General features: G+C 43.0%; 1 long non-coding RNA gene across 1 annotated transcript in view; it reads right to left on the reverse strand.

The window, feature by feature from the left end:
• Window positions 1-26,098, reverse strand: part of LOC109568314 (uncharacterized) — a 69,520-nt gene that overhangs the window by 26,239 nt on the left and 17,183 nt on the right. The window contains exon 3 of the long non-coding RNA XR_002182227.2: window positions 1-26,098. This exon is cut by the window's left edge and continues 26,239 nt beyond it; it is cut by the window's right edge and continues 7,271 nt beyond it. This is a non-coding gene — a long non-coding RNA (uncharacterized lncRNA).

The raw sequence follows: 26,098 nt of genomic DNA on the forward strand, positions 1-26,098 counted from the left end.
CAGTCAATGGGGTCGCAAAATGATCAGACATAACTAAGTGACTGAGTACTCAAGCCACACAAACTCATACAAATAGAAAGGGACTTAGGACAGGAGTGTGGGCAGTATAACTGTAGGGCTTCTTCTAAAGTTCATGCTGGACTGCTGCTGCTGCTGCTGCGTCGCTTCAGTCGTGTCCGACTGTGCGACCCCAGAGACGGCAGCCCACCAGGCTCCCCTGTCCCTGGGATTCTCCAGGCAAGAACACTGGAGTGGGTTGCCATGCCTTCTCCCCATGCTGGACTACTGGTTCACAAAGACCAGGATCGAACCTGGTGCCTCTGCATTGAGATATGTTCCCATGATATGCAATAATTTCCTTAAATCTGTGATCCACACCATGATGTAAACAGAGCTGGCACCACTGCCTTCATTTTACTGGAAGGAACTTGAGATGGAGAATCACTGAGTTGTTAATTATAAGGTCATGTTTATGCAACTTTAGAGTCTCCAACGTTTAATTCTCAAAGCCCTGAGAAGCAGAAGGTTTATTATTATCCCAACTTCATTAGATGTGGAAACAGGGCTCTGCGAGGTCAAGTAAAATGCCAAGGTTCAGACACACAGGTATAGGGATGCCGGGATTGAAATTCTTTTCTCCTCACTCCATCTCTTTTTTCCCTCTCTCCCCTGAGGGCAGCACCTGGAGTATTAGAAGTTCAGTGCGCAGCTGCTAACTAAATGCATAATAAATAACTTATGTTCTCTTGCACTGTTTAGAATGGGGCAAAGACATTTGGCTTAATGTATCTAAAACACATCTTTACTTATTTATTACAAATCATGGAAGCATAAATTTTCCTCTCCTTAATCTATCAACATACGTTTTGGCTTATTATGCTATAAATCTCTTTTCTATCTGGAAGAACCATGCAACCATTCCACAAAGGTAACAAACGTACCCACTGCTGGTGAGATGTTTGTCCTTCAACCCCACACTGGGTTTCAATTTGAAGACAGCAGGCTGCAAAATCATCCTGCAGACAGAGAGTTGAGCATTTTGTTTCACAAGAGCAGACCTGTAAGGATGTCCTGAGGGCAACCTGTGTTACCCTTCTCATTAAATTGCTCAAGCCATTGCTGGTGCTTGTGATGACTTCAGGCCTCTACCAAGGTGTGCTTTTCAGTTCAGTTCTATGCAGAAATAAAGCTGATTGGGAGCACCCACGATGTACCATATTATGCTAGGTTTGGGTTGGGGTGAAAAATAAATAAGATACGGGCACTGTTGAATAGAGTCTTCCCATCTGAGTGATCGCAGGGAAAGTTCCAAGAGATACTCAGGAGACGCATGACAAGACAAGTAAGCAGTGAGAGTCTGCAAGGTATAAACTCTAGTGGGAGGCTAGAGGGAAAAGATCATTTTGTGGTGAGGTTAGGTTACATTCTTTGACATGAATAAGCTGCCCAGAGAAGAGATAAGGAAGACGTCACAGTGGCACAGTTGAATTAGCAAGGCCATTTGTTGTCATTCAGTTGCTCAGTCATGTCTGACTCTTTGCAACCCCAGGGACTGCAGCACACCAGGCTTCCCTATCCTTTGCTGTCTCCAAGAGTTTGTTCAAACTCATATCCATTGAGTTGATGATGCTGTCTGACCATCTCATCCTCTGTCGTTTCCTTCTCCTCATGCCCTCAACTTTTCCCAGCATCAGGGTCTTCTCCAATGAATCAGCTCTTCACATCAGGTGGCCAAAGTATAAAGCTTCAGCTTAAGCATCAGTCCTTCCAGTGAATATTCAGAGTTGATTTCCTTTAAGACTGAAGGCAGGAGGGGAAGGGGAAGACAGAGGAGAAGTTGAATAGTTGGATGGCATCACTGACTCAATGGACATGAGTTTGAACAAGCTCTGGGAGATAGTGAAGGACAGAGAAGCCTGGCATGCTGCAGTCCATGGGGTCACAAAGAGTCAGACACAGCTGAGCGACTGAACAACAACAAGATTGACTGGTTTGATCTCCTAGCTGTCCAAGGGACTCTCAAGAGTCTTTTCCAGCACTACAGCTAGGAAGTATCAATTCTTCAGTGCTCAGCTTTCTCTGCGCAATGCCATGGAGTCAAAGCATGTAGATGTGGTGAAGGGTAAGAGTGCCAGGTGGCTGTAGCATGAGTATGTACAGGTAACACACTGGGCAAATTGGGAAACCAAGTCGAGGATGTTACAGAGCCATGAATATCATGCTAAGGAGTGAGTCTTGTATAAACGTCTCACAGTCTTACACAGGCAACCACTGATTCCTGGGTCTCTCATTGCCAACAGGTAGCCTATATCCTACTGCACAAGTATTTTCCACTCCACCTCACATATCCATTTTCAGTCCTTCTCTACCCTGCGCTATGCTCCCTCAAGCTGATCTTTAGAGACTGAGTCATCCAGACTCTCTTGCATTTGAGCTTCCCATTGGGTGTGGCCAGTGTAAGTCATGGACTGAGGTTCAAGGGCAGAAAAGGGGATAGGAGAAAGTACCCCCTGCCAGCTCTCACCCCTACTGGGCTGTGGTCAGCACTGATTACAGTCCTCTGCATAAGATCACAGCTGAGCTCACTCAGCACTAGCTTACTCGAGACTGAGAGGTTTCTCCAGACTTGCCATAGAAAACTGGGAAAGGCCCAAGCTAAGCTGGGTAAGTCAGTTGCCCTGGCCAACTCCTATCTTGTGGCCTCTCTCCTGTAGATGCATGTATTACTGCATCCTGAAGTCTCCCTGGGCTCTGACCATTTCAGTGGCTTTCCTCGATGCTAGTATCCAGACACTTCCCTGACCCTTATCAGTTCCCATCACTTTGCCCACTTCATGAACAGTCCCTCTATCTCCCTCTTTTTCAATGAGCTCAATTCCTCCTTTGAATGTGATGTCTACTCCCTGCTAGACTTTGACTGATATGCTTAGAATTTTCCACAATCCATATTATACTTAACTGAATCCACCTTCTTTAAAAATCTCTACCATCAAGAGGGATTCTTCCATCTGACTCCTGGAAAGGCAGTGTTGTTTTTATTCAGTTGCTAAGTTGTGTCCAACTCTTTGCGACCCCATGGACTCCAGCACACCAGGCCTCCCAGTCCTTCACTATCTTATCTTCCAGAGTTTGCCCAAGTTCATGTCCATTGAATCAGTGATGCTATCTAACCATCTCATCCTCTGCCACCCTCTTGTCCTTTTGCCTTGTAGTAGGTGGTGAAGTAGAGGCTTATGAGCAAAATCTGAGATCCCAATTTTTATGGTGGGTGAGAATAAGCTTTTCCATCACTACGGGTTCTTTGTCTATAAAATGAGAATCATCACATTCATCTGATGTACTTAGCATGGGATTTAAAAAGCAGAATGAACATAAAATATGTAGGTCCATGCTTTAGCTCCTGTTATAAAGCACATTTAACAAGATTCCTGGATTGGGAAGACAGCTAACATTTACAGATATGTAGGCATATTTAGTTGGAAAAGACCCTGATGCTGGGAGGGATTGGGGGCAGGAGGAGAAGGGGACGACAGAGGATGAGATGGCTGGATGGCATCACTGACTCGATGGACGTGAGTCTGAGTGAACTCCAGGAGTTGGTGATGGACAGGGAGGCCTGGCGTGCTGCAATTCATGGGGTTGCAAAGAGTCGGACACGACTTAGCAACTGAACTGAACGGAGGCATATTTAGTTTGGGGGGGAGTGGTACAAATGTATCCATACAAGAAATATTCGCTGCAGGTTTACTCTGCCCAGGTGTTGTTTAAGGTGCTAGTTCTTTTCATGTCTGTTGAGAGCCCACCGTGTGTCACACACCAGCCACCCACCTTCTCTTTTCATCAAGCCTGCCCAGCACGTGCCTGTCTTTAGCAAGTGTACTTGCTGCTTCCTGTTTTGAATATTCTCCCTCCAGATGTTCAAGGGCCATGTCTTTTTCTTCACTCAGGTCTTCACTCCAATGAGAACACCAGGGAGAGAGTCCCATAAGTCCCAGAAAAAAATAAATCCCCATTCTCCATCTCAGTGCTATCTCCTGACCTCAGAGTACTTACCACTGCCCATTAAATTATCTGTTTATTTACTTGTTTATTGCCTATCCATCTCCCTAGGACTCAGGGGTACAGAGATGAATAAGATATGCCCTGGGTCATTACAGTTCTAGAGACCTGGAATGGAATATGAGTTAGAGGCAGATACATGGCCGAGGAAAGGGACTAACTGAACAATTTTGCAAGCCCTGCCAAGAGCTTTTGACATTCAGGAGACATGAACTTCTTTAAATATCTCTTTTCTTATCAAATGGAGAAGGCAGACTTGAATATGGAAGATTCAATTAAGCCCAGCGAATTTATCTTTCATTGATTGTCTCCTGATTGAGGGAGCCTAGTTGTAGCCAAAGGAACAACAGTGGCCTGGGATTGTGAAGCTGACTTATGGTTAATTGATGCTTCTGCACAGGGAAGCAAATGAATATTTGAAGAACACCAGGATGTGAGCTTGCACAGAATGCAGTGCTCTTGTTGGCTCTCTGCGTGTACCCAATTTACACTCTCAAAAGCTCATCCTGCCGGTTTTAGAAAAGGCAGTTCAGAGAGGCCCTTTCATCTCTTTGACCCCAGCTTCATTTACAGTGAGACATAAACTGTGTTCTGCATTGTGTCCCCCTTATTCTTATCTGCCATAGTCCATCAACGTTTTTGCATGGATGATGGCAATAATAGCATCATGTCATGGAACCTGACCAAAAGTCCTGGAGCCATGTTTGGCTCCAGCAAGTACCAGCTGTGTGAATGAGGAAAAGACGCTTCATACCTCTGTTTTCTCATTGCTACACAGAGATGTAAATTTCACATGAATTTTTTGAACTCATTTTGTAACGTGTAAAATAGTTTTTAACCGTAGTTTATAAATTCCAAGTCAATGGAATATTCCATATGGAATGTTTATGCTTTGTGGGGGTATAAAAATGTGCACTCAAATGAAGTATATTGTTTGTAATTAATTAGGTGCATTTTTTCTGGATTCTGTCTCCATGCGGGCTCTAAAGCTTTTGCTAGATTCTCAAAGCTATCCTGATGCAAAAAAATGAAGCCTTCCCTCTGTAAAATAGTATAAGATATGGGGACTGTGGGACAACTGTAGCAGGGTCATTTATTAATACTTTGGGTGCTCAAAAAGGAAAAGCCAGTTCATGCAAATTAGTCTTTAGAATTCTTTGGATTTTTTGATAAGTATTCTCTACTTGCTTTGTACTCAAAACTCATGCACAGAAAATTGATTGGGGGAATGATTAAAATTAGAAAGGTAGGGTCTAATTTTGACAACTCAATGTACTATATGAGCCGTGTTATCAACTAAGGCAGCCACAGAAACGCCTAAATCTCACCTTTTTCTTTCATTTGTTTCTGCTCATATTTTTTTGTATTCATTGGCACTCATAATTTCTTAGAGTAGTTGCAATATTTTCAATGTGTCATCTTAATTCTTACATTAAGAGCTTTTTAGGTTAATCATCTTGTAAGGATGAACTAGTCAATTCAGCAAAAATAAGTTGGACTATATTTACTTATGTCCCTAAAATAAATGAGCCAGTCTTGAGTTCCTTGGATGAGTTGCTAAATTCCAGTGACTCTCAAGCATACTCATCTATGAAATAGGATGTTCGGACGAGATTCCGGTTTTTATCCATTCTCGAGCAATAGATCGTCTTCTACCAACTTTCCACACCTTCTGCCGTCTGAGCTGAGTCTGTGTTCTCCTCAGGTTTGTCCATCATGCTTTCTCTTGCTGGATCACAGGTCTATCTTTTTCATCTACTGAAAACTGAATCCTAAAATCTTAAGTCAAATGTTTCCCAGGTTTTTCTATTCACACTTTATTCTTTTGCCAATCTTCTTCACATGTAAATTTCACCTCTATTTGGGACAGTCCATCACACAGGAAATGTTCAGTATATACTGATGGACGGATATACCTTAATGTACAAAAGGAATTCAACCGAGACACCCCTCTGTCCCAAGATGCAGAGGCCTATAGCACCCAATGATTCACATTCGTTAGAAGCCATGTCTGCTGGTTTTAGTGTGTCTCATCAGTAGAGAGAAATATATTGTGACCTAGTAACTAAGCAGAGAGAAGAAAGTGAAGAACTGGACTAAGAGGAGTTTGGAATTTGGGAAATTAACCTGTGTTAACAGAAACCTATGTATCTATGTCTCCTTTAAGTGGGCCACCTTGGGATAAGGTCTCAGTACAAATGAGGGAGTGAGAGGCATAGAAGAGAAAAAATAGCAAGGCAATGGAGGTATCATTCAGGGGAGAAGAAACTGACCTCTATGAACTGGGTCGGCTGAGTGAGAAAGAAGAGAATGCAGACACATAAAGCACTCCCAGAGGAAACCAGAGGCCATGGTTTGGGTCCAAGCTGTTTCCTTTCTGGGTCATGTGATCAAGAGCACATTGCTTCATGTTTTGGAGCCTCAGTTGTCTTGTCTATAAAGCAGAGATAGACTTACACTCAGCATTTTGTTTTGTGCATAACATAATAAATGTAGCTGGATAGCCCAATGTCTTACACTATTCATTTTTTATTTTAGACATCCTTTGAGTAATGCATTCAAGGATTATGGCCAATAGCATTTACTTCTGATTGGTACCAGATGGTGAGGTTGAGTGGCTGGCAATTTCCCATCCGGGTTAAACTTTACCCATGGGCTGGAATGAACCTGGAGGGCACAAGGGTGCATGGATTGGCCCATGACTATATACAGCTGACAGGCGGTGGTCACTGTGATGGTCAGAAAGAGATGCTGGGGCCTGTTCCAGCCTTGGGCGTGTTCCACTCTATCATGCCAACCATGCTGCCAGCCCTTGATCTCCATAGTAACCTCCCCTCTACATACACAAATACCAAACATCTAGGATTCTTATTTTAAGCAATAGCTATTCCCCACCTTTTTTTCAGTCACTTCCCCAGAGTTATAAACTTCTGTAATGCATGATGGGGCTTCCCAGGGGATTCAGCAGTAAAGAATCCGCCTGCAAATGCAGGAGACACAGGAGATGTAGGTTGTATCCCTGGGTTGATACGATCCCTTGGAGGAGGGCATGGCAACCCACTCCAGTATTCTTGCCTAGGGACAGAGGAGCCTGGTGGGCTACAGTCCATGGGGTTGCAGAGAATCAGACACAACCGAGTGACTAAGCACAGCACAGCATCGCACAATGCATGATAAGCTGCATCTGCCTAATACCATCGACAGACTATTCTGCCAGGAAAAGAGATGCCCAGTGAAAGCAAATCAATGGGCCATGGAAACAACTCTTCCCAGAAATGACCTAACCTGCCTGCTTCAAAAGAAGGTGAGGAAACAATAATTTAGTTGCAGGATGGGATTACTGGAAGCAGTCATTTTATATGCAGCAGCGTCCTCATGTTCTTGTTATAGAAGCTACAAAGACAAGCGAGGCGGAAGAGATATTGCAGTGAGCTTGAGTGCTGGCCCTGAGGCTTACCTGTAGAATTAATCTGCTAAATCATGTCCCTAAGCCTCAATTTCCTCATCTGTGAAATGGTAAGGGTGAAATAGCTACCCAACCAACCTCTTCAGGCTTTGATTGCTTTTAAGGTGTGGTAGCTAAAAATTTTAGGGCTTCCCAGGTGGCTTAGTGGTAAAGAATCCGCCTGTAATTCAGGAGCCACAGGAGATGTAGGTTTGATCTCTGGGTTAGGAAGATCTCCTGGAGGAGGAAATGACAACCCACTTCAGAGTTCTGCCAGGATAACCTCATGGACAGAGAAGCCTGGTGAGTTACAGTTCATGGGGTCGCAAAGAGTCAGACATGACTGAATACACTCGCAGCCAAAAATTTTGTACACGTCTCTTACTATACAAACATTAAGTTTTTGTTGTGCATCGCTCTTTGATCATGCTTTAATTTTTAGTAGGAGTCTAAAGCTAAGTGTTCTCTGGCTTCCTCTCTTAAGCTGAGAGAACTACTAAGTAGGGAAAAGTGTAAGTATACTGAAGGCAGGGATTTTATTCGGTGTTGTTTTTTTCCCATATGACCAGCCTCAGAACAGGAGTTAACGGGTGTGTGTGTTATGTTAGTCATGTCTGACTCTTTGCGACCCCATGGACTGTAGCACACCAGACTCTTCTGTCGATGGGATTTCCTAGGCAGAGTGGGTTGCCATTTCCTCCTCCTGGGGATCTTCCCAACTCGGGGATCAAAACCAGGTCTCTTGCACTGGCAGGTAGATTCTTTATCATTTATCATCAGGGAAGCCAAATTTGTGTAGGCATGTGGTAAATTTGCTGTGTGGATGTATTTCTGTCCTGGTTTGGGGTCTGTAGGAGCAGACTGTAGACGAGGATCTGAGCGTCAGTAGTTCACCTGGGAAGTGGTCTCAGGAAACAGCCGTGGGGGAATGAGGAGGTGCATCTGGAAGGAGTCAAGGGAAGCAGCCATCGAAAAGGTATTAACAAGGAAGCAATGACCACAGCTGGCAACTAGAGCTTAATCCTGCTAGAGGACAGGAGAGCCAATGTAGGACATACCCGAGTCATCCTATCCAAGGCACAAGGGAGCTGGTGTACTGAACCAACCCCTCCCATTAGCTGATGGGTTAAGGCCTCACCTAGGAGGCACTAGGGCCCTGACACTTCTTGCCCACCCTTCACAAGGACAGAGAGAGGCTCTGCAAGCCAGGGAATGACCTCAGGGGAAGAATTGTGGGTGCTGGCAGTTGAAGTTGGGCCAGCATCACAAAAATACTTAGGGACTATAGGCCGCCACCAATGGCATCAGTTTCAATTGTGTATCAGGAAATTCATGTAAATCATCTTAATTTCTGTGACCCAGGTGGAGTTGTCCATTGCTCTGTAATTCTAAAATGTGTGATCTATGATCTGATGTTATTCATGTTGGACGTAGGGAGAACATAAGCTGAAGAAGCAGTGTCTAGATTGCTATGATACGGGACCATCCTGTGTTTGTGTGTGTGTGTGTGTCTGTGTGTTTAATAAAAGCCGTTGTCTGTTGTGACTAAAGAGCAAAGTGTTTTGGTGAAAAACTTAAAAAGGGCACTGGATTGGGTTTGAGTGCTTTCCTAGTCATCAACTGATAGGCAATCACAAACAATTCACTTCTCCTCAATTGCAAAACTAGAGTCTTGCACAGAACAGGGATTGAAAACTGTATTTTAAGGCATGTGGTGCCTCCACTCCATTAGGGGTGTCTGCCTAGAGTGCTCTGTTGAGAAATACGAGACCATGTTTAGGTCTGTGGTAGGCAAGCCTCTTCACTGTCCGCTAATGCCAACAAGGAGCTGTGAAGGGTCGTGTCTCCACCCCCTGGTTCTAGATGGTTGCTATGGCCACTGTCAACTTCTTTCACCCACCCTGCCCTGTTTTTGTTCTGTAATCATCAACTTAATAGAAAATTTCCACTTATGAGAGACATAGACTAGGAATTTTTTTTTAATTCTCAAATGCAAAAAAACAAAATGCACTTATGAGCACTCACTGTAACACTTGTATCAGACGCTCTTCCCCTCGGGGTTCAGAAGACCCATCTGAACTGATAATACTCAGGGTCAGTAATGTGGACAGAAAACACCACTGCTGTGAGGTTAGAAGAAGACTGGGTTAATACTGATTTCTATTTCCTGACAAGTAAATGAGCTGTTATCACACATGGGTTCAAAGGCCGGAATTGAACAGGAAGATAGATACAGCATATTGTATCTATATACAATGAAATACAAAAATGAAACAGAGGTCACGAAACCCTGAGGAACACGATCCTATATCTTCAACAGTCATTTAATAATTACAAGTATTTATAATTTTAAATAGACATTCATATACATTTTCATAAATGGTTCTCAAAATAAACACTAAGACAAAGCCCAGGGATGCAGTACTCATATCTCCTTTATTCAATATTATATCACCATTATCTAGACAAATTTTCAATAAATATTTGTTGAATTAATGTGCTATTTCCCTTTTTCTAGACAAGATGAAGCAGTTTTTTATCAACTCATACAGCTTGTAAACAAAACAACCATTGCTTTAACACAGGTTTTCAATGTATGCACCAGAGGTTGTACCTATATATAAGCATGGTTAATGTTCAGTACTCTCTTAAATCATGTCATTTATTGCTTACGCCCTGATAAGAGTCTAAGCTCTTATCTGTCTCTCTCACACCTGGGACTCTTGTACCTAGCCTAGAGCCTTAGATATAGCAGCTGATCAAAACTTAATGGTTGTAAGGATTTCTATCTTAATGATAACTCAGAAAAAAATTAAGAAAGTAGATCAAAGTCATTCAGAGAATGAATGACAGAGGTTTGTCTAGAATCCAGTTCTTTTTCTTAAGTCCTGATAGAAGTATAATAACAAATGCAGCACAATTTTAGCCACCAGTTCAAGTTCTGTCTGATCTGGATATAAAGGAAGGAATAGTCCCCCAAATGGCACCCCACTCCAGTACTCTTGCCTGGAAAATCCCATGGACAGAGGAGACTGGTGGGCTGCAGTCCATGGGGTCGCTAAGAGTCGGACACGACTGAGAGACTTCACCTTCACTTTTCACTTTCATGCATTGGAGAAGGAAATGGCAACCCACTCCAGTACTCTTGCCTGGAGAATCCCAGGGATGGGGGAGCCTGGTGGACTGCCGTCTATGGGGTTGCACAGAGTCGGACACGACTGAAGCGACTTAGCAGCAGCAGCAGCAGTCCCCCAAATACCAGTTGCAAATTAGTTGGTAGAACATTTTTTTTTAAGTTGCCCAAACAGTCACCGTGAGTCAAAATGCTCTCAATTTGGGGTGATATATGTTGCCTTTTAAGGTGATCTCTGGCCTTATTGAGCCTAATGAATGGTGACTCCAAATGTCAGATTTTCCTCTTTTCCATTTGACCCTTAAGTTTTAGAGTGAATCACATTTATCACAGAAAGGTCAGCAGAATCTTTGAAGTGAAATATGTGCAGAGAAAGAGGGAAATTTAATGGTTAATGGGAAGTGGCTTTTCAGGATCCTTGCCAATGCGAAGCATGTGGTCAACCCTCTAGCTTTAGGAGAGGGGGATGCAGCTAACACGAGCCTACACACTCTGAGGGCAAGCGCAGTCCTCGAAAACACAGCTCGGAAAGAGGGCAAGTGAGGGCATGCCTATCCTTAGCCTTAACGGATAAATGTTACAAACCGTCTGTGTGTGTGTGTGTGTGTGTGTGTGTGTGTGCATGCACACACGTGCACATGCATGTTCAGCTACTAGGGCAGGGTACATAGCAAACTTCCAGGAACAATGTTTAAAATGTTGACTTAATGGCTACCGTATGCACTAAGTCTTGAATTTACAAAGATGACTGAAGATAGCCCCTGAATTATTAGGGCTCAGGATTCAAAAGATGATAGATGTCTAAAAATAGATTTCCCTTTGGCTTTCCTTGTGGCTCAGCTGGTAAAGAATCCGCCTGCAATGCGGGAGACCTGGGTTCGATCCCTGGGTTGGGAAGATCCCCAGGAGAAGGGAAAGGCTACCCACTCCAGTATTCTGGCCTGGTGAATTCCATGGACTGTATAGTTCATGGGGTTTCAAAGAGTCAGACACGACTGAGCAACTTTCACTTTCACTTCACTTTCTGTTATCTTGGGAAACTATTGCTGTTTCAAAACTCATGTCAGAAGTCAGTTCTCTCAAAAAACTTTCTGACTTCCTTCCAACTCTCCCTTTACAGATGTCCTTATCATTTGTTTTTTAATACATGTGCTTGTGTCTGTCCCCTTGCTAAAAGGTGAGCCACTTGGGGGCAAAGACTTGTGAGTCCAAACCTCACATTCATACATGACTACTGCTAAAATCATAGCTTTGACCAGACAAACGTTTGTTGGCAAAATAATGTCTCTGTTTTTTAATATGTTGTCTAGGTTGCTCATAGCTTTTCTTCCAAGGAGCAAGCAAGGATTCTCTAAAGAGGTTTGATTTAAGGAATCAGCTTATATATCCTTGAAACATTTAGTAAATGGTCTTGTCCAGCTCTGCATCTCCCTTCCTTCCTTCCTTCTTGCCTTCACCCTTCCTTCCTGCTTCCCTCTCTCCTTCCTTTAGTTAAACGAGTTCTTCCTATTGCTACTCCTGTAGGCAACTTCTGTATCTTTGCAATTCTATGAATGAGTAATATCTCCAGTCTTCTAAATACAAATGGATATCCAATCGCCTTGAAAGACAGTGGGTCAAATTTCTGACTACTGTATCTTGGGCACTCTTACCACTCACTATTCCTGTGGAATTGATTTTGGAGCCTGCCATTTTCAGGATAAGCCAACTCTCAAGGAAGATAGTAGCTAATGGCAACCACAAAGGAGATGATAACAGGTGGATTACCAAACGCTGCTATGAAATAAGAAAAATAACAAATAGCTGGCCTCTAGGCTGGTGAGGTAGCTGCAGTTGTATGGCCCAATAGCAGGCATGTTCTGTTTTCTATCCAATCTGGAAACCTCAATATCATCTTGTCCCTGGTCCGAAGTTTCTGGCACAACTGCTCCCCTCTTGCACACTGCCATTCTCACTCCAAATCAATGCATGTAATCAAACACCCAGGCAAACTGCCTGGCTCGTTGAACACTTGATGTGCACCTACAGCCAATTTTTTTTTCCCATTCTAATGTTGTCACTCATTAATCATGGCTGTAAAATGTAAGGGTAAGATCACACTGTTGGTCAGCAGTTGCATGTTTTCGTTGTGAGCTGGCTGTGGACCATTTTCTTTAGGAATGAAGGAAGTCATCCTGAACATACATTCATTTCTAGTAATTGCTTTTTCTTTTATATCACAATATGCCGGAGGATGCGTTTTTTGCTGTTTTTTGCTTTCCTGTGGGTTCCATTGCTTATTAACAGGTTTTGAGTTCTGTGTCTTCAGGTTCATTTCCTGATTTGAGGCAGGGACGTTTATAGAGAGTGCTGCTAGGCTTCGGTGAGAAGATCTTGAGGGCAGATGGAGATAGAACACTTGGTCAGATACTTGGTCAGAAAACACGAGAAGAGTCTAACTTTGCAAAACGTGTCCATAGATAATATCTACTGCTCTTGTCTCAAAAACTCTGTACAACTGGAAGATCAGGTTTTATTATACTGTCTTTACCAAGTCACTGGACATGAGTTTGAGCAAACTCCAGGAGATAGTGAGGGACGGGGAAGCCCTGTAAGCTGCAGTCCATGGGGTCACAAAGAATCCAACACAACTTAGCAACTGAACAACCCAACAACAAGATTAAGAATGAACTCTGGGAGGTAGAAGTGACAGCCAAAGTTATTTACATGAAGAGTGGTGGAACTTACTTATAACAAAATCAAGTCCTGACTCCTGTGAATTCTTTATTAAATAGACCAATATAAAAGTTACAATAATGCAAACAGACCAGTTATAATTAACCAGATTTTTGCTTTATTCCAGAGGTCTACTGTGGCACCACCAGCTTTCATCTTTGTAACCTAAAAGACAGGCACTTTCCATCACAAGTTGAAGAACCCAAGGGAAGAGCTCTGTTGGCTGAGCTTAATGAAAAGCACAGCCCTGAGACAAGAAGAATGAATGACAAGCAGCATCTGGGTTACACGCTGAACCTGGGGTCAGAGGATAAAGTCCTATGATTGGTCACCTCATGAATCATGTTACGGCATAGGAGACAAGACGGTGCCCAAGAAAATGCAGTGCTAGATGGAGAAAAATATCTTCTGTGTGCTACAGAAAAGCTCTAGTGCAGTAATTGATGGGTGACAAGAAATGGAAATGATATAGGATGGAAAAGAAAACTGGTCTGGGAAATCAAGTAATCTGGATCTATTCTATCACTTCCTAGACGTGAACAATCATTTTTTCACTTCTCTGGGCTTCAACTTAGCCATCTGTAACATGAGGAATCCCCAAAGTGGCTGCATAGGAGAATAATTTTGGAGACTTTAAAACATATACTGTATTATTGAAAAGTCCAAACATGAGAAAATTATACATAGCTAATGAGGAAACTTAGAAAACTAATTATCTCTTGGTCAGAAATCAAGGACTACTACACTAAGTGACCTCTCTGGACATTTCTTATCTAAATATTTTATGATTATTTAAGATAAAGAGAAATGGGGGAGAGAAGCACAGAGAGAGAAAGAGAGAGACAGGATGAGGAATAAGAACAGAGTTTCATGGCTGACCCAAGCTAGCTGTGCCATGTGCCACTCCATACTCCCAGTATGGTCTCTGCTGATAAACAGTGAAACCCTGCCACATGCTTTCAAGCAAAGAAGATTCTCAAGACTTTCCAAATAAAGATCAATGGGCTCATTCTGCATGTAGACAATTTCATCAACAGAAACACACCATAGAAATAGACTACTCCCCGTGGTTTCCTGCCCTCCAGCTTTCATAGAGTCATAGCAGATGCTCGACAGCCTTATGGAGTCCCAGACTGCCAGCAGCTGTGCCTTGACTCCTGCTAATTAAGCCACCTATCACCTGACCAACAGTGCATTCCACGTTAGGATTGCTTTAGCTGGGGCAACAGTCACACTAATCATTCACCTTGAGTGGAGAAGGTTTCAGACACAAAACAAGCCTCTTCCAGCACTGTCTGCTTCTACAGGGAAGGCAAAAGCTCCAACTGAAAGCAAGGATACAGTTTGGTAGGGATTAGTGGCATAGCTAGTGTTGAGTGTAAAAACAAATAGCTCAGAGATCATTCAGAGAAGGCAATGGCACCCCACTCCAGTGTTCTTGCCTGGAGAATCCCAGGGATGGGGGAGCCTGGTGGGCTGCCACCTATGGGGTCGCACAGAGTCAGACACGACTGAAGTGACTTAGCAGCAGCAGCAGAGATCATTTACTCAAGGAGTTCTCTACCAAAGTTTATGTTTGAATTACTTGGGGATTAGGGGTGACAGATCCCTGGGCACCAGCCTGTCTGTATCAGAATCTCATGGGGGTGGGACTTCCGTGGTGCTCCAGCGGTTAAAAATCTGCCTGCCAATGCAAGGGACGTGGGTTTGATTCCCTGGTCTGGGAAGATTCCACATGCCACAGGCAACTGAACGCATGCACCCTGCACTCTAGAGCCTGAGAGCTGCAACTGCTGAAGCCCGCACACCATAGGCCCTGTGCCCCACAAGGGAAGCCCAAGCACCATAACTAGAGAGTGGTCCCCACTCGCTGAAGACCCAGAACAACCAAAAAAAAAAAAATACTGTGGGGGTGGTCACATGTGTAGACTTAGGAAAACCCTTAGTTTACTCTGATGTGCTTACGATTGACAACAGAATCCCCAGCTCTGTAACCCATATGGATACTGAGATCTAGCCTCATAAGGGGTTAACTTGAGAGTCGAACTCTGACTTTTTGAAAATTAAAAAAACAAAAAAATAAATAAATACAAGGTGAAGATTTGAGGTTTGAAACTATTGTGCAGTGTTTTGGTTTTTTTTTTTTTTTTCCTTTTTTTCTTTAAAGGCTAATTTTCCAGTTGCTAAGATTCCAAGCTCCCCATGCAGGGGCCCTGGGTTCAATATGTGGTCAGGGAACTAGATCCCTCACGCTGCGACTAAGAGTTTGCCTGTGGCAACTAAGACCAGACACAGACAAATAAGTAAATAATTAATCAAAACTAATTTTAAAATATGTATTTTTGTAACAGACAAGGTAGGAATGCAGCAATGACAATAAACCTCAATTCAGGGTCTCCTAACTGGCTTCTATTCTGCACGTCTATATATACTTGGAACAATATTATGAACGCACACACACAACTAGTTAATAGCGTTTATCTAAAAAAAATGATGCTACTTCCTAGATTTGAATTTCAACCCCATCATTTCCTGTGAAGTTCATTAACCTCAGAGTCCTCAAGTATGAAATTGGGATAATGGTAATGCCTATTTCACAGAATTGTTGTGAGATTTGATTTTTTTTTTTTTTCAAAGTCATAGATGTAAAGCGCTTTGTTCAATGCTTGGCCTGTAAATGCTTGGACAATGTGACCTATGATTACGATTCAAAGCCTGAGAAACATGTTTCCACTTACAGTAGACACCAACATCTAGGCCACCTGGGCTTAAATCCTGACCATGCTGTTTACTAAGAGCCATGATCCACTTGTCAGCGCTGGTCAGAGCAGGGTCTGGACCAACGTGAGTCTGAAGGAGGCTAACAGGGTGGAAAGCTGGAGCCAGCAGCCCTAACACTTTCTACTCAAACTGTGGACCATGGGGGCATCGAGACATCCAGATCACCTGGGAGCTTGTTAAAAAAGCAAGAATCTCGAGCCCCGCCCCAGACACACTGAATCTAAATATGCATTTTAACAAGATCCCTAGGTGATTCATACATATTATACTAAATTTTGAGACATACTACTTTCATGGCCCCAGTCCAGGTAAGGAAGATGCTGAAACAACAGCATAATAGTGCAAAAAAAAAAAATGACAAAACAAAAATAGAATTTTCCAACAGTGGGTAAAGACAGTCTCAGAGTAAACCCACTGACAGGTAACTGACAGGTAATTTTACAGGGACAGAGCCAGTAAATGGAATTCTGTATTAGAAGGTTTTGCTATCTGGGACTATTCTTTAGGGTCAGTTCACTTAAAAGGGTCTATAATCCTGATCAGAGAGGTCAAAATATGGAGTGTAATACAAAAAAAAAAAAAAAAAAAAAAAACACTTTCTGATTTCATGCCTCAGAGGCAAAATGAGAAGCTGAGGCAAAATTTCTGAGCTGGAGAAGCATCTGGGGCAAGAGAAAAGCTGAGCAGTTAGAGCAGGAAGAAATGGAATGGACTGCAGGAGTGGGATGAGGTTGGCCCAAGAGTAAGGTGTTTCGGAGGAGTCGAGGGCACCCCGTCTCTCTCTCATACATGAGCAGTGAGGCACATACAACGTGGAGAACGTGATCACCAAGCAGCGGTCGTTTGGGGAAAAGCAAGAATCATGAGACACGCGAGAGATTCAGGGCTCCTCTAGCCTGGCAGCACACTACCATGGTCAGGGAGAGTCTCAGAGGGAAGCGTCTGCCCCGGAACACTGCTCGACTATCAGGGGCAAGACGCTGACATTTCCAATTTCCCTAGAGGGCCCCACGTGATGCCACAGTGAGAAAGTGTCCTGGGGAGAAGGAGGAACATACTCCAAAGCACCCTCACGGTGAGTCATCACCAGAGATGAGTGAGGGAGACGCTGATCGCATGAGGGAGTGGGTTCAGAGTGAGCCAGAGACAGAGGCCAAGGAGAGGCCACTGATCAGTCAGGTCTTCTCTCCTGGACTTAAAAATAACAGTAGCCATTGTGTGTGTGTGTGTGTGTGTGTGTGTGTGTGTGTGTGGAGGTGAGGGTGGGGGCAGTGGGTGGCATTCAAACCCTAAGCCAGTCATGAAAGAAAAAAGTATGAAAGTGAAAGCCACTCAGTCATGTCCGACTGTTTGTGACCCCATGAACATGCCAGGCCCCTCTGTCTATGGACATTCTCCAGGCCAGAAAACTGGAGTGGGTTGCCATGCCCTCCTCCAGGGGATCTTCCCAATCCAGGGATCGAACCCAGGTCTCCCTCATTGCAGGCAGACTCTTTACCAGCTGAGCCACCAGGGAAGCCCAAGCCAGTCATTGCTGTCCTTTATTGCCTTTTTATCTTGCATGTTGTTCTAAGTATCTCGTATACATTATCTCAGATCATCCTTTAGAATCACCTATAAAATGAGTACTATTATTTTCATCTTATTGATACAACATCGAAGCACAGAAAGATTAAATATATTTCCTGGGTCCACAACTCTGAACCTGCAGAGCTAAAACTCAGCAAATCGAGGATGAAGTGCTCTGTGCTTTGAAGCTCCATGCCACTTGCCATCTCTCGGTTGGTGGACTATTGTTTCCCTTGCTTTCCGGCCAGGTAGTACCATGGCCTTGTAGTGGTGCAGAACTCTAGGAAAGACTCCTCCAAGGATCCCAATAAACTTATGGTGTCCAGTGACAGATGGCCTTGTAGGAGTGAAGCCAACATATACAGGAAGCTCCATGTTTGCTCTCCTCTGATTTCCTGTTGTGGATCAGTTCATGATAGGATGTTAAGGATGACTCTTCCTGTGGTCTCAGATTCTGCAGAAGTCACAGATGCTGACAACGGAATTAACCAAGTCTAAGTACACCTGTTGCAGTGCAGGTCTTGCAAACGTGATGGCCATGTTGTTGTTCAGTTGTTCAGTCGTGTCCAACTGTTTGAGATCCCATGAACTGCACCATACCAGGTTTTCTTATCCTTCACCATCTCCTAGAATTTGCTTAAATTCATGTCCATTGAGTCGGTGATGCCATCCAATCATCTTATCCTGTGTCACCCCCTTGTCCTCCTGCGTTCAATCTTTCTCAGCATCAGGACTCTTCCAATGAATCAGTTCTTCGCATCGGGTAGCCAAAGTATTGGAGCTTCAGCTTCAGCATCAATCCTTCCAGTGGATATTCAGGGCTGATTTCCTTTAGGATTGTCTAGGTTTGATCTCCTTGCTGTCCAAGGGACTTTCAAGAGTAAGTCCCCAGCACCGCAGTTCAAAAGCATCAATTTTTTGACCCATAGCTGGTGGCTATATCAGAACTAGTCCATCTTATAAGTAGAGGAGGTCAGAAGTTGAAGACTTGTAGTGTAAATGCTGACCATTATTTTCTTGTTGTTATTTATTTGTTTTTTTCCTTTTCCTTTCTTTGGTAATTGAAGTGCCTGTCTTACCAAAGGCATCCATACCAAGGATGCACCATTTCAATGAGGTTTCTTGAATAAACACAACCATAGCCTAGACAGAGTGCCAGATGCACCCTCTCTGAGGCTTCCTTCCATTTCAGTTACTGACCACTTGCATTAATTTTTTTTTCTCTTCCCATGATTTAAATTCTCACTCTTACGTTTTAATTCACCAATAGAGAATGAGCCCCAAAGACCCTAGATCTCAACCCTTGACTCCAATGAGAGGAAAATCCAGGCATGCTCTTCCCTCCCCCGACCCCCCTCCCCACTGGACATCTCTATATGGTCCAGTGGACTCTCTGTGTAATTCCAGGTCTTGCAAGTAATAAGCTTCCATTTTTTCAAAGTTTCTGATGGTTATTTCTTGAAGGCAATCATAATAAGAACCACAAGGACTCATCCAACCGTGACATTGGTTTTTGACAGGCTAAGCACAGCTGGAAAAGGCTGGAAGACCTACTCTGACCAGGGTTGTAGGTCTGTAAATTCTTGCTCACCAGGAGGAGAAGAGGGCTTTCTGCCCTTTCACCGTAAAGCTAAGGGCTTCAAGGGAATCAGAGAACTGGTTGTGTGTTCCTTGCAATCCAGGGGGCTTAAGGATTGATGCCTGATTCAAACAGAAGTCTAAAGACAAAAGGTGTTTGCTGGAGTGATGAGGACAGCCACCGGAAGTGAAGAATAAAATAGAAGCAGAGACAGCAGCCGGGGCAGACCACCCTTGCTAAGGGGCTGACCCAGACCTTCTTGCTTGGGGAGGTTCCACTTTGAACCACCTGGGGAGGCGCCAAGAAGGACTAACTCCCACTGAACATCTGCAAATCACAATGCTGCTGGCCACGAAACAGCATTTCCACCTTCCCACTACCACTCCTCTCCACCTGCTCTGTCCCAGGAAGATCAAAGGCAGTACGGGGAGAGTGAGGAGGAGACGAAGAAAAATAGAATGAACAGGTGAAAGTACCTTTCTCAGCCTCTTCCCGAATGTTTTCTGGTCTGAGACAGAACCAGCCAAGGGGAAGAGAAAGGTTTTAAATTGGATGAGTGACCACGTGGGTGGAACTGGACATTTTAACACCTGAAAGTTACCAGGAACATTATAAGAAACAGTCCAGATCCCACCCACAAACTACAGAAAGCTTCATCATAACTTTGCAGACACAATGTGACACAGCTGGTCTGCCTGCCCCCCGGCAAGTCCAGCTCCTGCTTTGTTACCTTGAGGATTTCGTTGGATCCCAGCTCAGTCCCTGCTCTGCATCTTTTAAAGCCCTCTGCAAACCTCCAACTTCATGCCAGTCCTTGCATGCACGTACCCAGTGCTTTCAGATGGCACATCACGGCCCCACGCCTCTATTCTGGGTTTTCTCATATTTTCTAGGTTATTACGGGAAGAGATGGCAAAGGACTGGAAATAAGGCAGCAATGTCCTGTTATTATATCTGAAGCTCCATTTGAAGGCATGTAAACACGCATGAGTGTTCTGTATAATCACACATTTGTATGTATTATCATTTGCTATTAGTTTTATTTCTCTTGTTTTAAACGTTATTATCCAAACAAGCTGGGCACAAGCTTTCTGTACTTGTCCCACCATAAATAAACAAAAACGCCTAAACACAATTTGTAATATGTCATCTCCAGACCACAGCTAGGATGCTGCATAAGTAGAAAACCAAAATTAAATCAAACTGGGCACCATGCCCAGACCACTGGCTTCCGGCAAACAGACGCAGAGGGAGAAAGAAAGAAAAGACTAAATTGTAAGAAACCGGTGAAATAGCAGGGAAACCATGGTAATTAACCCTAGGACTGGTTTGTCTGTTCTGGAGCCCACCTTCTAGTTACCTCTGGAAACTTGAAATGTTGAAAATTACCTATTTTTGTTTGGAGTAAATCTCCATTATTGGCATTTCCCAATTTTCTGATGGGAAAGCTAGAGAAAAAGCACATTCTTTGTTATTCTGCAGGTGCAGGTCATTTTCTTTAGCCATCTAATACTTTCTTAAAAAGTAAAATAATAGTAAAAGTAGGGTCAATAATAGTAATCACAATGACAAAATCAGTAGCAGCGGCAACTATAGTAACAAGATCTGCTCCCCTTACCTGGTGAATTTAGCAGATGCCAGGGTTAGGGTTAAGGGTTAAGGGTTAGGGTTAAGGGTTAAGGTTAAGGGATAAGGGTTAAGGGTTAGGGTTAGAGTTGAGGGTTAGGGCTGACTCACTCACACCCCTCAGCGCATCTGAGTCTTCCTAGACCTGGCAGGTGGGCAGCTCCCAACCTCAAGCATGTGGTCCTTTCTCTTCTCTCCTCTGCCTAAGGGCTTACCCAGCACCATGAGTGCTGGAGCATGTTCCACCGGAGGCAGTCACAGATCGTGGGCAGAAGGAATAGACAACCAGGGACCAACGATTAATCAACTTAGGATGGCAGTCCCTGGGTTAAAACTCCAGACTTCTGGTCTGTTGTTGGACAATTTAAAGTTTCTTTGGCAGACCTTGGGGGACTCGAACCTGAGTCCCACTGTGGAATCCCTCCCACGAGTGTGCCTTGACTTTTCTCTCCCCTCTGTATCATTTTCCCTCCTTGTAGGATCACCTCCCCATAAAAGTGGTTTAAATGTAGAGCCCTTGGAGGCAAAGACAAGAGCAAAGCCCTGGTCATACATTATCCTTTGACTTCTAATTGCAGTGCAATAAAAGAGGCACTATTAGTATTTTTAATATTTTACTTATGAGACTAACACTCAGAAAGAGTTAGCAACCTACTCTGTGAAACTACTTGAGAGTCAGAGCTATCCATCTAGAAAATAGAAGAGTGGACAGAAACAAAAGTGTGAAAGATCAGCGATACCACAGTTAAATCCGTGCCAGGAACTGACTAGTTCCAGACTTCATTTAAATGGATATTATAAACCCCTATTTGTTTAAACCATTTTTAGTCATGTTTTTTGGTTACTTGCAACCAAAACCACCGATTGAGAGTAATTGCATATTTACTGTAAATTAAAATCTAATATACTGTTTAAAAATCTCTCTTTCAGCATAAAGCATTTGCAAAGAAGATCATATGCATTTCCCAGTATCATCTTATGATTTGTATGACTTTTAGTGGACAATAATAAAGTACAATGAGGACGCTTGCCTACTAATTTGCTTTTGCCCCATAAAACAACATTCTCCATACAAAATGCCCCCTTAGAGTTATAGCTTCCAGAAGTGAGAAAGTAGAATAGAGACCACCTTGTTGTAACCACCGCCTGATATGAGCATCCCTGCATTTGGGCGTGCTTGTCTCTCGTCTCCCTGAGCATGAACTAACCACTGTGTGTGTTTAGTTGCTCACATGTGTCCGACTCTGCAACCCTGTGGACTATATAGCCTGCCAGGCTCCTCTGTCCATGGAATTCTCCAGGCAAGAATACTGCAGTGGGTTGCCATGCTCTCCTCCAGGAGATCTTCCCAACCCAAGGATCAAACCCATGTCTCCTGCCTGTTGGGCATTGCAGACAGATTTTTTACTGCTGAGCCATCCATTATACTGGACAGCCTATTTCTTTGATATGGATATATAATACTTTATAAAGTTCTTTCCTTTTGAAGGATTAAAGTCTATTACCTCTCTAGAATCTCATTTGTCAAGCCTGTTTCTGACCCCTACGGCTAAACATAAGTTTATTAATTCTCCTATATTTCACAAAGATAACTATCTTGCCTTTTCACCGCTAAAAATCAACATACCCTTTCATTCACTCAGTAAATATTTGTCATCTATTATGTATCAGGTACTGTTTTAGATACCAAGAATAGAATAGTGAATAAACTGGGCAATGTGCCTGCTTTCTTGGAATGAAATTCTAGCAGAGAGGAGCAGATGATAAATGAATAAACAAGATAGAAGCGTCTGTTATAAAGACTGAAATCAAAAAGAGAGGAATGTTGTAATATGCAGAGGTTTCCAGGGGAACGTCTTTAGATGAGTTAGGCAAAGAAGTCTGACCCCAAAAGGTAACATATAACCTGAACTCTGAGCGCTAAGAAGTAGCGAGTCATAAGAAGATGTAGAGGAAGAATTTTTCAGGAAGAGAAAAAAATATAATGTAAATCCCTGTGTGTGTGTGTGTTTTCAAGATTGCTTTAGCTATTCAGGAACTTTCTGTCATTCTACAGACATTTTAGGATTTTTTTTTTCTATTTCTGTGAAAAAAAATTCACAGGATTTTGATAAGGATTGCACTGAATCTGTAGATTGCTTTAGGCAATACGGACATTTTAACAATGTTAATTCTTCTAATCCATGGGGCAGAATATCTTTCCATTTCTTTGTGTCTTCTTCAATTTCTTTTTTTATGCTTGCACTAATTTTTAAATTGCATTTTACTCCTGGCTGCGTCGGGTCTCGGTTGCTGTTCAGGCCTTTCTCTAGCTGCAGTGAGCAGGGCCTGCCGTCTGGTTGTGGTGCCGGGGCTTCTCACTGCAGCGGCCCCTCCTTTTGTGGAACGCGGGCTCCAGGGCATGCTGGCTGCAGTGGTTGCAGCCTGCGGGCTCCTTGGCTCTAGAGCACAGGCTTAGTAATTGTGGTGCAAGGCCTTACATGCTTGGCTGCATGTGGCATCTTCCAGGATGAGGGACTGAACCCGTGTCTCCTGCGTTGGCAGTTGGATTCTTTATGACTGAGCAACCAAGGAAGCCCTCATCTTCAATTTCTTTCAACCACGTCTTATAGTTAACAGGTCTTTCACCTCTTTGATTAAATTTATGCCTAGATATTCTTTCTGTTGTGATTATAAATGAGATTATTTTCTTAGTTTTCCTTTCTGCTAGCTCATTGTCAGTAGAGAGAAATAAGGTAGATTTTTGTGTAATGATTTTGTACTCTGTAATTGTACTGCACTCATATAGTATTTGTAATAGCTATTTGGTGGAGCTCTTAGAGTTTTCTGTATATGAAATCATGTCATCTGCATATAGTGAGAGTTTTACTTTTTCCTTTCCAAATTGTTTGCCTCTTATTTCTTTTTCTTGCTTAATTGTTGGATCAGTGGCAAGAGTGGGCATTCTCATCTCACTTCTGATCTCAGAGGAACCTCTTCCAGTTTCTCACCTTAATAACTGAGTGTGATGTCAGCTGTGGGTGTGTCATATATGGCTTTCGTTATGCTGAGGTACAGTCCTTCTGTAACAATTTTACATGTTTTATGAAAAATTATACAATTCTATGAAAAATATTTTACATAAATGGGGTTGAATCTTGTCAAGTGAACAAAGCTGGAAGTATCACACTCCCTGATTTCAAATTATGCTACAAAACTCTGGTAATGAAAACAGCATGATTCTGGCAGAAAAACAGACACATAGACCAATGGAACAGAACTGAGAGCCCAGGAATGAACTCACAGATATATGGACAGTTAATTTTCAACAAAGGTGCAAAGAACACACAATAGATATAGGATAGTTTCTTCAATAAACACTGTTGGGAAAACTGGACAGCCACATACAAAAAGCAAAATGAAATTAGATCACTATCTCACACCATATACAAAATCAGCTCAAGATAGATTTAAAACTTGAATGAAAGACTAGAAATCATAAAACTCCTAGAAAAAAACAGGCCTCTTTTGCATTCAATTCAGTTCAGTTCAGTTCAGTTCAGTCGCTTAGTCGTGTCCAACTCTTTGTGACCCCGTGAATCGCAGCACTCCAGGCCTCCCTGTCCATCACCAACTCCCGGAGTTCACTCAAACTCACCTGCATCAAGTTGGTGATGCCATCCAGCCATCTCATCCTCTGTCGTCCCCTTCTCCTCCTGCCCCCAATCCCTCCCAGCATCAGAGTCTTTTCCAATGAGTCAACTCTTTGCATGAGGTGGCCAAAGTATTGGAGTTTCAGCTTTAGCATCATTCCTTCCAAAGAACACCCAGGGCTGATCTCCTTCAGAATGGACTGGTTGGATATTCTTGCAGTCCAAGGGACTCTCAAGAGTCTTCTCCAACACCACAGTTCAAAAGCATCAATCCTTCGGTGCTCAGCTTTCTTCACAGTCCAACTCTCACATCCATACATGACCACAGGAAAAACCATAGCCTTGACTAGATGGACCTTTGTTGGCAAAGTAATGTCTCTGCTTTTGAATATTCTATCTAGGTTGGTCATAACTTTCCTTCCAAGGAGTAAGCGTCTTTTAATTTCATGGCTGCAGTCACCATCTGCCATGATTTTGGAGCCCAGAAAAATAAAGTCTGACACTGTTTCCACTGTTTCCCCATCTATTTCCCATGAAGTGATGGGACCAGATGCCATGATCTTCATTTTCTGAATGTTGAGCTTTAAGCCAACTTTTTCACTCTCCTCGATTAATATGCATAATTGCATCATCTAATACCAGATTATCTAATACTTATCTCAAGATATTGACTTTCCTAAACTTCCTAAGAGTGTCACCTTACAGATACTACCAAGCTCTAGGTTCAGATTTCTCATCTGTAAAAATAGAAGACCTGATTAGACTACAAATTCTTCTGAAGGGTAAATGAGGACATAGAGATATATAAATGCTTTGTAAATTTCAGAGTGTTATTTACATGGGTACAGTTTCCAGTGTTGCATTTTTCCTTCTCTAAACTAAATGTTCTCAATTCATTCTCTCTTCCTTATATGACATATTCCATAGCTCCCAGTTTCCTCTTTATCCTGGTCCCCCACTTCAATGCTTAATATACAATATTTATAGCAACTGTGTAATTCCAAGCATCAGTTTTCTTTCTGTTGGTTCAAATTTGTCTCGAACTTTTACAAAGAGCATGGCAGGATAGCCTACAGTGTCTGAGAGCCAGAACAGAGACAGAAATTAAGGCCACTGGATTCTATATCGGGTAGCAACATAACCTCTTAGCGGGACCTGACACATTCTCACTGATCTTGTGGTGAGTTTATCCACTTCTGTGATGGGCATAACAGCTATCAGGATTAATTGGATGAAATGAATGTGAGAAGAACTCCTGAACTCGAGGGACACAGGTAATACCAATATTATCCCTGATCCATCCTCTTATGGAATTAGCAAATTGTCTCTTAATGGATCTGAAGGTACTGCGATGCCATAGTGTACCCTTAGCAGTAATTTGTTCAGTGAAACCTGGTACAGTGGCCGTGACATTTGAGTGAAGCACCTGGCACACAGCAAGGCATTCTCTCTCCTCTCACAGTGATCTCAGTAACACGGGCTGAGGAAAATGAAAAATTCCAAATATACATACGCCTTACAAAAAAGAGCTTATCCTCTGACAGCCTTTTCTCTAAGCA

The sequence above is a fragment of the Bos indicus genome, chromosome 14 (genome assembly GCF_029378745.1).
Source record: "Bos indicus isolate NIAB-ARS_2022 breed Sahiwal x Tharparkar chromosome 14, NIAB-ARS_B.indTharparkar_mat_pri_1.0, whole genome shotgun sequence".
Classification (NCBI taxonomy): Eukaryota; Metazoa; Chordata; class Mammalia; order Artiodactyla; family Bovidae; genus Bos; species Bos indicus.